The 13,402-nt window shown below is 46.0% G+C and overlaps 1 protein-coding gene across 37 annotated transcripts in view; it reads left to right on the top strand.

The window, feature by feature from the left end:
- The first annotated feature begins 4,705 nt into the window (after nucleotides 1-4,705).
- The window catches only part of Nrcam (neuronal cell adhesion molecule), a 288,129-nt gene continuing 279,432 nt past the window's right edge, over nucleotides 4,706-13,402 (top strand). For 34 of the 37 annotated variants that reach the window (XM_042260672.2, XM_016007847.3, XM_042260673.2 and 31 more), the window contains exon 1: nucleotides 4,706-4,960. The gene's annotated coding sequence lies outside the window, so the exon portion shown is untranslated. The remainder of the gene's footprint in view (nucleotides 4,961-13,402) is intronic. The other 3 variants (XM_076550718.1, XM_076550722.1, XM_076550726.1) reach the window with 3 other exon arrangements.

Below are 13,402 nucleotides of genomic sequence, written 5' to 3'. Positions count from 1 at the left end.
CACTTGCTACTTTGAGCTGAACTGCTCCCAAACGCCTGTGTTAAAACTTAGCTGGGAGGTGGCAGAACCTTTCTGAGTGGAGCCTAGGAGGAGGGCTTCAGGTCATTGGGAGTGTGTCCTTGAAGGAAATTGTGTCCTCGTCGTCTTTGTTTTGCTTCCTGGCTTACGGTGAGCAGGCTTGCCAGCACACTCTCCTGCCACCATGTGTGTCCACACCAAGTGCAATGGGACTGACTGGCCATAGGCTCTAGTCTCTGAAACGGCGAGCAATCTCAACGCTCTGTATGTCGACTATCCTAGGCATTTGTTTTGGTCACCATTGGAGTTCTTAGTATTTATTACAGTGATCGACAGCTCTCAGTAGCTGGGAGGGACTGCACACACCAGAGCACAGCAGGCAGTCAGTAGAAATCACCTTAGAAGCTGAGCTGTCCAGCAGAACAACCGTAATTTTTAACAATATTGGATTATAATGTCCTTTCAAATAGATGGCCTTTAAAAATAACTATTATTAACATATCTGTCAGAATCTGAAGATAATGATGATGCCGGTAAATGTCATCTGTGTAGCAGATTACTATGTGATATTAACGTAACTTTTTGAAGTGCTCTTATTTTTCAGACCTGGAATTCACCAACCGTTTTTTTTGAGTTTTGTTAGGGTGTGGAAGGTGGTATAAGAAATATTCTGCATTACCACAAAAGGACACAGCTAAAACCAAATTTCTGTGTTCGCCTAGTCCAAAATGCACATTTCACAGGGTTGGAGCAGGTGGAGATGGGAAGTGAGCTGCCGGTGGGCACACTGATCATGACTAGGGCAGCTGGACACATGCTTGATTTCAGAAAACCTGAGGCCAGATTGTAGGGCAGGGCCTCCCTGGGAGGCTTGCAGCATGGATATAGACTAAGCAAACTTGGATAAGAAAAGAAGGCAAAGGAAGCCAAAGGGGGGAAGTGGGGAGCGGGGAGAATTCTAGGAAGACAGAACTGAAAAAGAGGGAAGGAGAGTCTAAAGCTTGTTCACTCCAGGTACCACTGGAGGGCTCCACGGCTCTCTGTGGAGGTGCTTTAAAGCAGTGACACTCTGCTTCTCCCGTGGGAAGAAACACACTTGTGGGCTGTCATTGACAGGCAGCATGGCACAGTGCCGAGTCTGGATCCCGTCTCTTCTGCTGGCTGTGTAACCTTTCAATGGACACTTCACCTCAAGGTCCGGGGACATAACCAGTCCACGGGAACCCCCACCCATCTCTGCCCCAGCTGCCGGCCAGCAGGGAACTTCACCTCAGTAGCTTCATTTTCTGAATGGAGGATGATACTAATACGCACTGTACAGACTTTCCCTCAGATGAAACACTTTAATAAATGTAAAGTACCTCTAACAGCAGTGAGCTCCTGCAAAGCTCTATTGTTCATGAGGGATCAGGTCAAGAGACTTACCTTATTCCCAGTCCTCATCTGTTAGAAGGTGGAGGGAAGCTTGGATAGAGGATGGCCAGAGGACAGGCTTAGAGAGAGGAAGGATAACTGGGTGATATATCCCTAGCAATACGCAGTCACATCACACTGTGTGGTGTGCCACCCAGCAAGCCACAGAGACTGCTTTAGAAAGTCCTTTTGCCCACTCAGCCAGCTTCCTAATCCCTTTTCAAAGCATTCTTAGGCTGCATCTGTCAGATTCTGCCTGCAGTTCGCTAATCTTCCAGGAGGAGAAGCCCTAGTAATGCAGGGTTGCCATGTAGTTGAAACAATAAACAGGAAGTTAAAACTGCATAATTTCATGTGAGTATAACTACTATATAATATAAAATCATTTCCTTTTAATTGCAGGCTGTCAGTGTGGTTCCCGTCCCCTCCAAATAATTTTTCTTCGCTGGCTTTTTAACTGAAACATGTATTTATTCCACAAATATCAAATATTGCTATTCAAACTAGAATTTCCAGAGCATTTAGGAAGTCCTTATTGTGAGAGTTTATGTCTCCCCATTCCTCAAAAGGCCCCAGTGACAAACCAAAAGTTCAACTCCATGAAAGTTCACCCTGGGGAGCCCAGGTGTTTGTTGGTCTTCCTTCCAGAGCATAGGTAGGGGGAGTTTACAGGAGCATGGTGACCTCAGAACAACCACAGTGAAAAATCTTCACCCAGCATGGGTAGTGACTTCCCCATAGTCACAGAGATGGAACTCCCGATTCAATTAGTGTCCCCCAGCCAATGTATTCTAGCACCTCCTGAGGCCACATGCAATTAGGGCAGAATTGCATACAAATGGCAAGGACAGATGGATGATCAGTGAGGGTCTAATACACACACACACACACACACACACACACACACACACACACACACACACACTCCCTCCTTCTATGGCGGAATGTGAACCGTCAATGTGAGCAAGCCTGATGGTCTCTTGCAAGCAGACATGGCTGATGTAACGAAGATAGATGCCATTTTTCTCTGAGGACTACATTTCCACAACAGTCTTACATACTCTCCATTGTTTAAATTGAACCACATAGTAACCCTGGGTGTTACTGTTCTACAAGTAGATGAGGAGAACCGTGCCCAAAGAACCTGTCACTTGCCTGAGGTTCAATTATGACACTTGAGTAGCTCTTATCCTAACTGGTCTCAGAGGAACCCGGACTGGCCTGGACCTCACTAGAAAACCTCATTCTGTCTGTCACATGTTGGCTTCCTCGGCCAGCACCGAGGCCTAAAAAGGGGAGCCATTCTAAGCAGAAGTTGAAGGACTTCTTCAAGGGGCATGAGATTGTGACACAAGGGATGCACATGTCATGTTGCTTCAGTACCCAGAGGACAGACTGCTGTGTGGAGACAGACCAAGCACTGAAGAGAGGTAGCCATGAAGTTTTTACCTCACAGGTTTGTCCTACAGGATTCAATGAACGTGTCAGGAAAATTACTGAGGCCCAACCTCAGGAGCTGAAGTGAAGGGACAGCTCCAGAGCACAGAACTGGGCATGAGAAAGACAGGCAGGAACGCTCCATGACTCTCAGCAGTCATGTATAAGGCAGGGAACTCAGATCTATCACCATGTAGCTGGGAATGGGGAAGGGTGGTGTCAGTTAGTATGGCTATTTTGCAGCTTCGTATCATCTGTTGATGGAAAATTAAGTCCAACAAAAACAAAAACATATTGCTCTTGAAGACCTGGGATTACTTTTGGAGCCAAATATGCAAACAGATCATTAACATGTGGCCAAGCACTATTACATTAGGTCACACAGGGACCCAGGAAGGAATTCACATAAAGGTAACAAACAAGTCAGGACTCTGAAGCCTGAACTGGAGTTTGTCAAATGAAAAAAAAGAGATGAAAGAATATTCTAGATAGAAAGATTCTCACATATAAGCCTCTGTGTAGGAAAATTGCCGAAAAGGTGAGTCATGTGCAGATTGCTAGGCATACCAGAGATCTTTGGCTTATTTTTAGGAAACAAAACAAGACAAAGTCAGACTGTATCTTTTTTTTGGTATCATGTCATCATTCATCTTTCTTTCTTTCTTTCTTTCTTTCTTTCTTTCTTTCTTTCTTTCTTTCTTTCTTTCTTTGTTTCTCTTGGAAAATATTCTAGAAAAAAATTTAGAGAGTGAACAGAGAGGGGTGAAGTAAACAGGTTGCGGTGGAGTGAGACCCAAAGTCTAGAAGAGTGACAGAACTGAGGAAACTGTGGGCAATGGCAGCACAGCAAGAGAGATCTTAGTACTGTTGGAGGATGTGAGGGGGTCCTGCGTGTTTGGCAGTTCAGAGAAAGAAGACAACACTGTGCATGTGAGTGCATGCGTGCTTAAGTTCAAATTACAGTTACAGAAGGGCAGAGGAGCTGCCAGGACTCACAGTCAGGATCCGTTTTTATTCACGAATCCCCTTCTAATACCTTTTCTGGAGGCTGGAGGCTGATGAGAGGCTCTAAAAGTAAATGGTCAACCTGGGCAGTACCTGCGCCTTGTAACTGGGCTTGCAATGGGGAGTGGGCCAGTTAAGTGTCCGGCTACGTGTCCTGGACATCATTGCACTGAATGGTGCTGCAAGGGGCCCCAGAACCTGAATCGTGTAGTAAACAGTGTATACTCAAATTCTACACGTCTAAGGTGGGGGGGGGAAACCTGTATAATAATATTCTGCAATTTGAAACGCTAATTTCAACCAGTCCAGAAACCCCAATTCCTACTACAAATAGCATCTACTTAAACGCTAAAGGTACCCTTCCTCAAGAGTATTTGGAAAAGACAGTTGTAAAACAGTATTCACCCCATCTCAACTAGTGTTTCAAAGGCACGAAATGCTTAAGAGATGGGAGAGGTGGGGATTGGAGGTGAGAAAAGAAGGGAGGGTAGAGATGTGGTGATCCAAATCCACCCATCACACCGAGGAGAGAGGCATTTAAAACACTCATTTTCTGGAGTATCTTCTGTAGACACATCCCAGTCACCCGGTCCCTCTGAACACTCACGTCCTGCGTTCCTGGCACCCCCACAGCCACCACCTCACCGCGCAGGCTGAGGTCCGCAGTGGCGCGACCGCTCAGGTGTGGGGCCACCCAGTCCCCAGGGCGCACGACGCTGGAGCCCATTCGCTGGAGCCGCAGCTGCGGGAGGGAGGGAGGGGGTTGGTCCGGAGGGGAAGGGGCGGGCGACGCCCGGAGAGTGCGGGGGAGGGGGACGCGGGGACGCTACGAGAGTCGGGAGGGGCCTGAGCGCGACGCTGGGAAAGGGGAACGGAGGGCGGGAGCGGCGGGGACGCGCGCTTCGCCTGGGTCGCCGGCGGACGCGCGCAGCAGTCCGAGCCTCAGACGCGCGGGAGCGAGGGACCGCGCAGGGACAGCCGGACTGGGGCAGCTGGAGGCGACAGCTTCTGAAACACGCACGACAGCTGCGTTCCGGGGTCTTGGGTAGTAAGCGCCCCGGCGGGACGGTGGGAGCGGCGCGAAAACGTGAGTAGCCCTGGGTGTGTCTGGCGGTGGCACTGGTGACACTTAGTCCTGGTGGGTGGACGCGACTGGAGCGGAGCGAGGAGCCGGAGGCTGCCGCGTTGTCACTCGGACACTGGCTCCCCGGCTCAGCACAGGCTCTTGTAGGAGTCTGGCAGCGTCTGCAGCATGGGCGAAAGAGGTCGGCGACTTGGTTTTCCCTTGCAAGCCCTTGACACAGCGGCGGGCGCCCGCTGGAGAAAGGAGACGCGCGCTGGGGGAGAGCGCGGCTCAGACCCCGCAGCTCCGGTGTCGCCGGCGGGCGTCCACCAGCTCCTTAGGTCCCGGGTCAACTTCTGTCTGGGAACCGGCGCCCCACGCCTTCCCGGAAGCCCTGCCTAGTGGTCGGCTTGTGGATAGATGGGCAGCACACAGCTTTCCGGGCTGGGACGCCGAGGACCCGGAGTGTCACAAGACAGGGTCGCCGGGCGAGGAGCGCCTGAGTCCCGCGGGGCGCGCAGCAGCGTGCGCGCGTTCGTGTCCCCGCGGACACATCTGGGCGTGGGCTTTGTTCAGATGTGCTCACACCTGCGCGAATCGCCGTGCTCAGGGGGCGACACTGACTGCCCTCCTCGGCTCTCTCAGCCCTGGCGAGGACTCGGGGAATCAGAGAACAGGCAGACATTGGAGTAGGCGCGCAAGGGACAGTTGCAGGAAGGAGGCTTTGTTGGCCTCCAGGTAAGGGCCCTGGCAGTCCCCTCACCACACCTAGCCTCTGAGGACAGGGGCTTGTCAAGGCTGGCGTGCCGGGTTTGAGACAGACTGGAAAGAACCTCTTCCCTGGCCCGGCTCGCAGTGGTGGGATCTGACAACAGCTTCGCCCAGGGATGCTGTGCTGAGCCTGGAGTAACTGCAGGCGCTGGAGCATCATCTAGCTGAGAGCGCCATCTGCGCCCGGCACCGCCCCGGGCCCTCCAGGCAGCGCGGGTGGGCGCCGCTGCACGCTGGTTCCCGCGGTGTGCGGGCCGGGACATTCTCGGCCCGCATCTGCCACAGCACAGAGGGGGGACGGGATGTCGCAGTAGGCAGAGCCGTGGAGCCATTCTCTGAGAAGTGTTCTCTGGGTAGCAGGTGCAGCAGGAGAGTTCCCAGAGTCCATAGGGCTGGTGGACAGGTTATTTCTTTCCCTTTGCTCCGGGCTACCTTTTCATAACCTGAAGCTGGCTGGCGGTCCCTGAGCTCCGGCCAACACAGAGGGAGGTCGCCATGAGCAAGAGTTTCTCCCCTACTTCACCCCTTCCCTCTCTCCCCCTCCGCCCCCAGCACCCACGGCTCCAGCACCGGCCTACATCAGTAGGGAAGATGTCCTGAGAGGGAAATGTAATTTTCCCTCCCTGGTCTTGGGTGGTTAATAGTCAGAAGTGTGGTTCTGAAGAGCAGGGCCCTTCCTTTCCGAGGCTCTAGCAGGAAGCTGTGGAGCAGAGTGTACTGAGGCCGGAAGCCTTGGTTCAGCGCGCACCAGGAGCTCCCCCTGGGGTTGTTCTGAGAAGGAACACAGTGGTCACTGAAGACAAACCTGCTGAAGTTGGGCTGCTTCTGAAACTGTCTTATGCTAACAGTTCTCCACTGTGAGACCCTTCAGAGGTGCTGAAACAATTTAAATAAGCAAATACTTTCTGCATTAATGATACGGTAGCCAATGTTTTGGGAGAGCTTCAGGTGTACCGGAACTATGCACATACCACATTTCCCCTCAATTCCCCTAACAACCCTATTTTAAAATAGGAGACAGTGGCTTAGATAGGTCAAGTAACTTTCACAAGACCACTTAGTCAGGGAGTGGTGGAGCTCCTGGGATTGGCTTTTTATCTTCATGGTTTCCTATCCAAGACTTTGAAAGTGTGGCCTTACCAAGGCTTCTCATGAATTTAGAGGAAGCCTAAAGCCTGAGTATTCAACATCAAGAATGCTATGCATTACAAAGCCATTTAATTCTGACTTCTTCATACTTTTTTTTGGTAATAGGCAATACTATAATTCAGAAGACAGTATTATGGACAAACTTTTGCTCCTATAATTCCTTTTTGTGCTCCCCCCCCCCCCCCCAGACAGGGTTTCCCTGTGTAGCTTTGCGCCTTTTCCTGGAACTCACTTGGTAGCCCAGGTTGGCCTTGAACTCACAGAGATCCGCCTGGCTCTGCCTCCCAAGTGCTGGGATTAAAGGTGTGCGCCACCACCGCCCGGCCTTTATGTGCTCTTTTTTATTCCTATTGACTTTTAAGAGTGTAGGTTTACACTATGGCCCACATGCACAGCTCAGGGGACAATTTTTCGGATGAGGTCTTCTCTTCCCACATGTTTTGAGGCAGGGTCTCTCATTATGTCAGCTTTGTTGTGTACTTGGCCTCCCAGCTCACTGCAGAAATACTGGGCACTGCGTTAGGATTTTTACCCGAGTTCTAGGGATCACAGGCTTGCATTGAAAGAGCCTGTACTGGCTTAGCCATCTCCAACCCCAAGTCAAACATTTACGTTCAGCTAAAAGTCCCAGTCCTAATTGTCCTTTGTAGATGGTTTGGACTATGGGAGAGTTATTCCTCAAATTCTATGCTGAGTTAAAATAGAGTCTTAGCACAGAAACTTAAGGAGACCTTCAGTATATGTGACAATGTGTGGTACTTTTATCAAGCCACTCCACATTACCAGTAGAAAAGAAGAATTAGAAGGAAAATAATATTGAGCATCCCTGTCATAGCTGTTAGAATTATTACAATTGACCAGCCAATTGAAAAAAAAAATCGATTAATTTTGCTTTTACAACCCTGACCCATGAAAATTCCTAAGTGTTTCATATTATTGGGGCTATAATGCTATAGTGACATTAAAACTTTGTGCTTGACAGTTTGAATTTCAAGAGTAGTGCAACAGGTCCTAGAGAACTGCCCTGGTCATGTACTGCAGGGGAGTGATGTGGCCATGGACTGAGGGCAAATATCCTTATATCACAGTGTTGTTGCAGCGGTGACCACACATGAAAAGGAAGCCAAGCCGTCTTTGGGAATACTGCTTTCGTGCGGCCCATGTGGTGATAATGGCCAGGTGGAGTGCTCCAAAAGTGTGTGGCAGAGGGTGCTGAGAATGTATAGACCTGACTGTAGACAAATTTCTTAGGGAGCTCTTCAGTTATCGATTTTATTAGTATCATTTTCCTCATGTGATGGATAGAATGGAATCTGTACGTACTATGTCATGTACCTACAAAGGTACTATTTAGTACCTTTAGGAATTCTACAGGTTTTCTGTAAAAAGATTTTTGTAAAGAGTTTGTTCATTCATTCATTAATCCATTATTCACACGTATTTACTGAGTGAGTGGCCTCTTGTTCTGGGCAGTGGAGTGAGAGTGATGAGCATAACATTTCTATCATCAATGACCACAGATTTACTTTTACAAATCATAAATGTTCAGCTTGTAAACTTGCACAAACTAACACGCCGGCACTCAAGTCCTGGAACATAGCATAACACCATCTGTAAAAGCCCCCTGTGACCTCTCCCTGTCACCATTCTCCTGAAAGGTAACCATTAAATATCATCATGCTGACGCTCTCATCATGACAGCTTTAAGTCCCAACATGAAGCCTATGTCAGCTGCTACTGGAGTCTCATCTTAAGGAACAGCTTCTGACTGAGAAGGGGGACAAATAGGGCTGGAACAAGGCAGCTCTGCTGTGCTTGCCTGAGCTGGGAAGCTTCCTGTGTGTGGCTCTAAGGAGTGTTTAGGTCAGCTTTCAACTGCTGGGATGGTAGATGAATAGGGCGTGATTTGCAAGTGACGGACATTTGCAAATGTGCCTGGATTGAGAGAGCACACACACAGCTTTTTCAGAGGACCTGAGTATGGTTTCCAGCACCAGTATCAGGGGACTCACAACTGCATGTAACTTCAGCTCCAGGGGATCCAAAGCTTTTGGCCTCCACAGGCACCGGCATTCACACACTGTACATACCCAACACAGAGAAACATACATTCACATCATTAAAAATAATAAAACCAAATCTTTAAAAAAATCACTTAAATGTTCTTTCTATTTTAAATTTTATGTTTTTCCATCCAAAGAAGCCCTTAACCTTCTTGGCAGATAAACAAACCTTCCTTGGCAGATGAGAATGAAGAAGAAACCTGGGTGCTAAGGGCAGGAATCTAGAGTCTTTTTTTTTTTTAAAAACTCATTGTCTGCTCACGCAAATGAAAAGATTATTTTGCCTTCCCTCCCCTCTCCCCTCAAAAAGCCTCTGTTGGCATCAAAGGGAAAAGTCCTTTTTTTCCCCCCAGATCTATTATGCTATAATTGACAAAAAGAAGTTACTTATATTTAAAGGCATGCAGTTTGATGTTTTTATGTAGGCATTCGTTATGAGATGATCACCCAATATAATTGACATATTCATCACCTTACCTCCTACATTACCATTTTCTTTCTCATTTTGAAGTGAGAACATTTAAGATCTACTGTCATAGCAAGCTTCAGGAAAACTTCAATAATACTAGAATATCATTGACCATAATCAATTCATTAGATAGTCATTAGATATCCAGAATTTATTGTTCTAACCTAACAAACTTTGTACCCTTTGACCAATGTCTCCATTCCTGAGTCACATTCCCATCCCCATCCCCAATCCACGGAAACAACATTCAACTGTGTGCTTCTGAGTTTGACTGACATCTTTTTCTTGATCTTTCCTCCTCTTCCTCTGTCTCTTCCTCCTCTTTCCCAAACCCCTTCCTCTCCTCCTTTTTAATTATTTATTTTATATGTATGGATCTTTTGTCTGCATGTATGTTTGCATCATATGCATGCAGTTCTCAAAGAGGCTAGAAGAAGGTACTGCATCCCCTGGAACTAGAGTTAGCTGGTTGTGAGAGGCCATGTAGGTACTATGACTTAAACCCAGGTCCCCTGGAAGAGCAGCTGATGTTCTTCTGTTTTGATACAGGGTCTTGCAATATAGCCTAGGCTAGCTTTGAATTCTCAGTATTCCTACATCTACTTCTCAAGTGCTAGGATTGCCAGTGTAGGCCACCATACCTAGCTACTAAAGTTCCTAGGAATGAGAAAGAATGTGTTATATCAACATATAGTTGTTGGTTTTCCTCCTCACTTTGAGAAGGAGATGGCTGCACAAAGGAGGAATGTGCTAGATTCGGTTTGCCTCCATTTTTAGCAACTTGTTCATAACCAGTTATCTTTCAAAGGAGAGACTAATTCAATACATTTATGTAAAATGTAACATTTTTTCTGGATTGCATTTTACTGTAATAAAGTATAAAGTCTGTCATTGTAACCATCTAAAAATAAATAGATCAGTGAACTCACACTGTGAGAAATGCTCACCACTGTCCAGCTCCAGCATCTTCATCTTCTCAAACTGAAGCTTTGTGCCTATTAAACAATTATTCATCTTCTCTTCTAATCTCTGACAACTACCATTCTACCCTGTCTCTGTGAATTTGACCAAGTGTCTCACACGAGTGGGGTCATCCCGCCTTTTATCACTGGCCTACCTTACTTTGCACAGTGTCAGGCTGTTCTTCCATCGCACTCCTAATTTCGTTCTCTGTGCCATTTTGTCATTCATCTGTCAGTGGACACCTGAGTTACTTTACCTTTTGGCTACTTGTGTGATGCCACTATAAATATGGATGCATAATTGTCTGTTTGAGTCATTGTTTTCAATTGTTTGGGGTATATACCCAGAAATCAGGCTGCTGAATCACATGACAACTCTTTTAAATTTTATTTTAGGATCACCATACTTTTTACTGTAACGGTTGCATCATTTTGCACTCCCACCAATTGTGCAGTGGTTCCAGTCTCTCCACATCTCAATCAACACTGGTACTTTCTGAATTCTTGATAAGAGCTGTCATAGTGGGTACAAAACTCAATCACTTCTACTTTTAAAGCTACAGAGTAAGAACTGGGGAGATGTCTCCATGACACTTACCATGGAGTCATGAGGACCTGAATTCAGATTCCCCAAACCCATGAAACGCCAGATGTGGCATGCTTTTGAAATCGCAGTGCTCCTACAGAGAGATAGGAGCATAGATAGGAGGATCTCTGGAAGTTCATGGTGCTGCCTCCCTGTAAGGCAGTACAGTAGTGAGAAACAATGGACCCTGCCTCAAACAAGGTGGAAGGCAAGGACTGACACAGGGTGTTCTCTACACAGGTCATGGCACACAGTGGCCCCACACACTCAAACACACGTTTACCATGCAACCACAAACACAAAATAAAGCTCTAAATTAGTATGTCCTATTTTATAAACCAGTCACTCAAAAGTTTTTCAATTTTTTGATTTAATACTTATTAACTAGGAGTTGCACAAGCTTCAACAACTATAGTTGTACAAAGCCTGAAACAGATTCTGTGATGTGTGTGTCACAGCTCCAGTGTGATACAGCATGGTTATGTCTGTCCTGTTGATATTTTAATGTACTGAATCAGAATATATATGTATATATATATACACACATATACATATATATACACACATATATGTCTGTGGTGTATTTGTGCCAAATGATCTTGTTACAAAAGTAGATTAAATTATTACACCTTTTTTATTACCCCAAAGTGAAATCATTATTTTAATTTACATTAAGAGCACATGTGCCCCAGGTCTGGAACAGACAGGAACATCTTCATGCTGAACGTTTGGGGATGTGCTGGAATTGTAAATTACTTCTCTGCACCGGGCATTTCTCCCTACCATTGACTCTTCAAAGATGACATAATAACCCTCACCACCCAATTATAATTGCTTAGCTGAGCTAATAAAAAAAAGATGTGGTGTCAACTTAATTGACCTATTTTATTGGCCTACAAGATTGGAATTACAAATTAGAAAAAAAAAATAACAGCCTAATGGAGGATTTCCCTCAAATAATTAAAAAGCTGGTGGATGTAAGAATTTTCCAGTGTTGATCAACACAGACTCCTGCACTGCTCACACTAGCGAAGGTCTTACTTGGTCTCTAAACACCACTAGCAAGTCCTATCTAGTATTGTGTGTTCCCTTGTTATCTTCTCTACTGCCCTTCTTTATTTAATTCGCAGGAGAATGATGATGACAGTTACTGTTATACCAAAGATCTAAAATTCTCCTTATCAAATGATAACAGGAAATATTGGAGATAGTATTTTACATATTATGTGTGCTTATAATATATTCCACATTTTATGATATGCGTGGTGTGTTGGTTCAAAACCCACTCCAACTAGAAAAGCCTATTCCCAGGGCAATCAGAGGGAATCCTGTAGGAGGTCTTCCACGGGGCACTATGCAATGAATTTGATTTATCATTTTCAAGTGGGTTGAGAGCATTCAAAAAATCCAGTGTGTGTATTCAGCATATAGTGATCTTTTCTCCAAATTTCAACCTTAAAGCCAATTCCATGCCACTTTTAGATGCATTTGGATGGTGTGATTTAAGCGTGCATTTTTGATAAACATAGCAACATTACAAATGTAGCTTACACACTATGAACATATTCCCTCAAGGGAAGAGGAGGAGAGGAGAGGAAGAGTGCTAATTTCCCACTAATTATGCCTTAAGGTAAGAATGGACTGTGAAAGAGCTTCGTCCTGGAGGTTGTTTTTTTTTTTTTTTTTTTTTGGTTCTTCTTTGAGGGAGGATGGCTTGCAAGCAAGCAGCCTTCCAAAGCCTGGTGCGCCTTTTCAGTCCCTCACCTCAATAGAGCTGAAAGGACAAGAGCGAACAAAGGAAGCCTGTTTTGCTTGCCCCACTTGCTGGGCTGTTGTCTTGGCCCTTTTCAGGGAAGGAGGGGGGAGCTGGGTCAAAGTTGAAGAACACTGAAAAGGAATTCAAGCTTCATGTCGAAATTTGAATTATAGCTTCAGTTTGAGTGCGGTGTAAATTAGTTTGAATTGAAATTTTGAATCTCTGGGAGCTTAAGTGACAGATGGTGCTGGAGCTCTCTCCGTAGCCCTGCATGGCATACCCATAATGTTGGGTGCCCAGGCCAGGCACTCCGTAAACATCTAGTTAACTGACAAAAGTTTGAACACTGTAGGAAGTGCAGTGTGATGCCGTACAGTGCATTAAGACATTGGACTGTGTGAATTAAGGGGAGGCCCCTTGTGTCTGGCACACACTCAGATGCACTTGTCCCCTCTAATTGCATTGCAAATATTCTTTTGATTATTCTGTGGCTTTCCCCTCTCTTATCTGGTTGAATAAAAACAGAAATGCCCAACCAGCTCCCATGTAAAACTACATCGCAGTATTTTGATATCGTCTGCAGAATATTTTTATGTATAGTAAAGTGAATTTGTCATAAATATTGACTAATCAATGGGTTTTTCTTCCCTATATAGTATGTTTATGAAGAATGATTTGGGCTTTCTGGTTCTGGTGGGTGATGATGATTT

Source organism: Peromyscus maniculatus, chromosome 14 (assembly GCF_049852395.1).
Source record: "Peromyscus maniculatus bairdii isolate BWxNUB_F1_BW_parent chromosome 14, HU_Pman_BW_mat_3.1, whole genome shotgun sequence".
NCBI lineage: Eukaryota > Metazoa > Chordata > Mammalia > Rodentia > Cricetidae > Peromyscus > Peromyscus maniculatus.
Note: the sequence above shows the minus strand (reverse complement) of the source record. Positions and strands in the feature narration are given on the sequence as shown.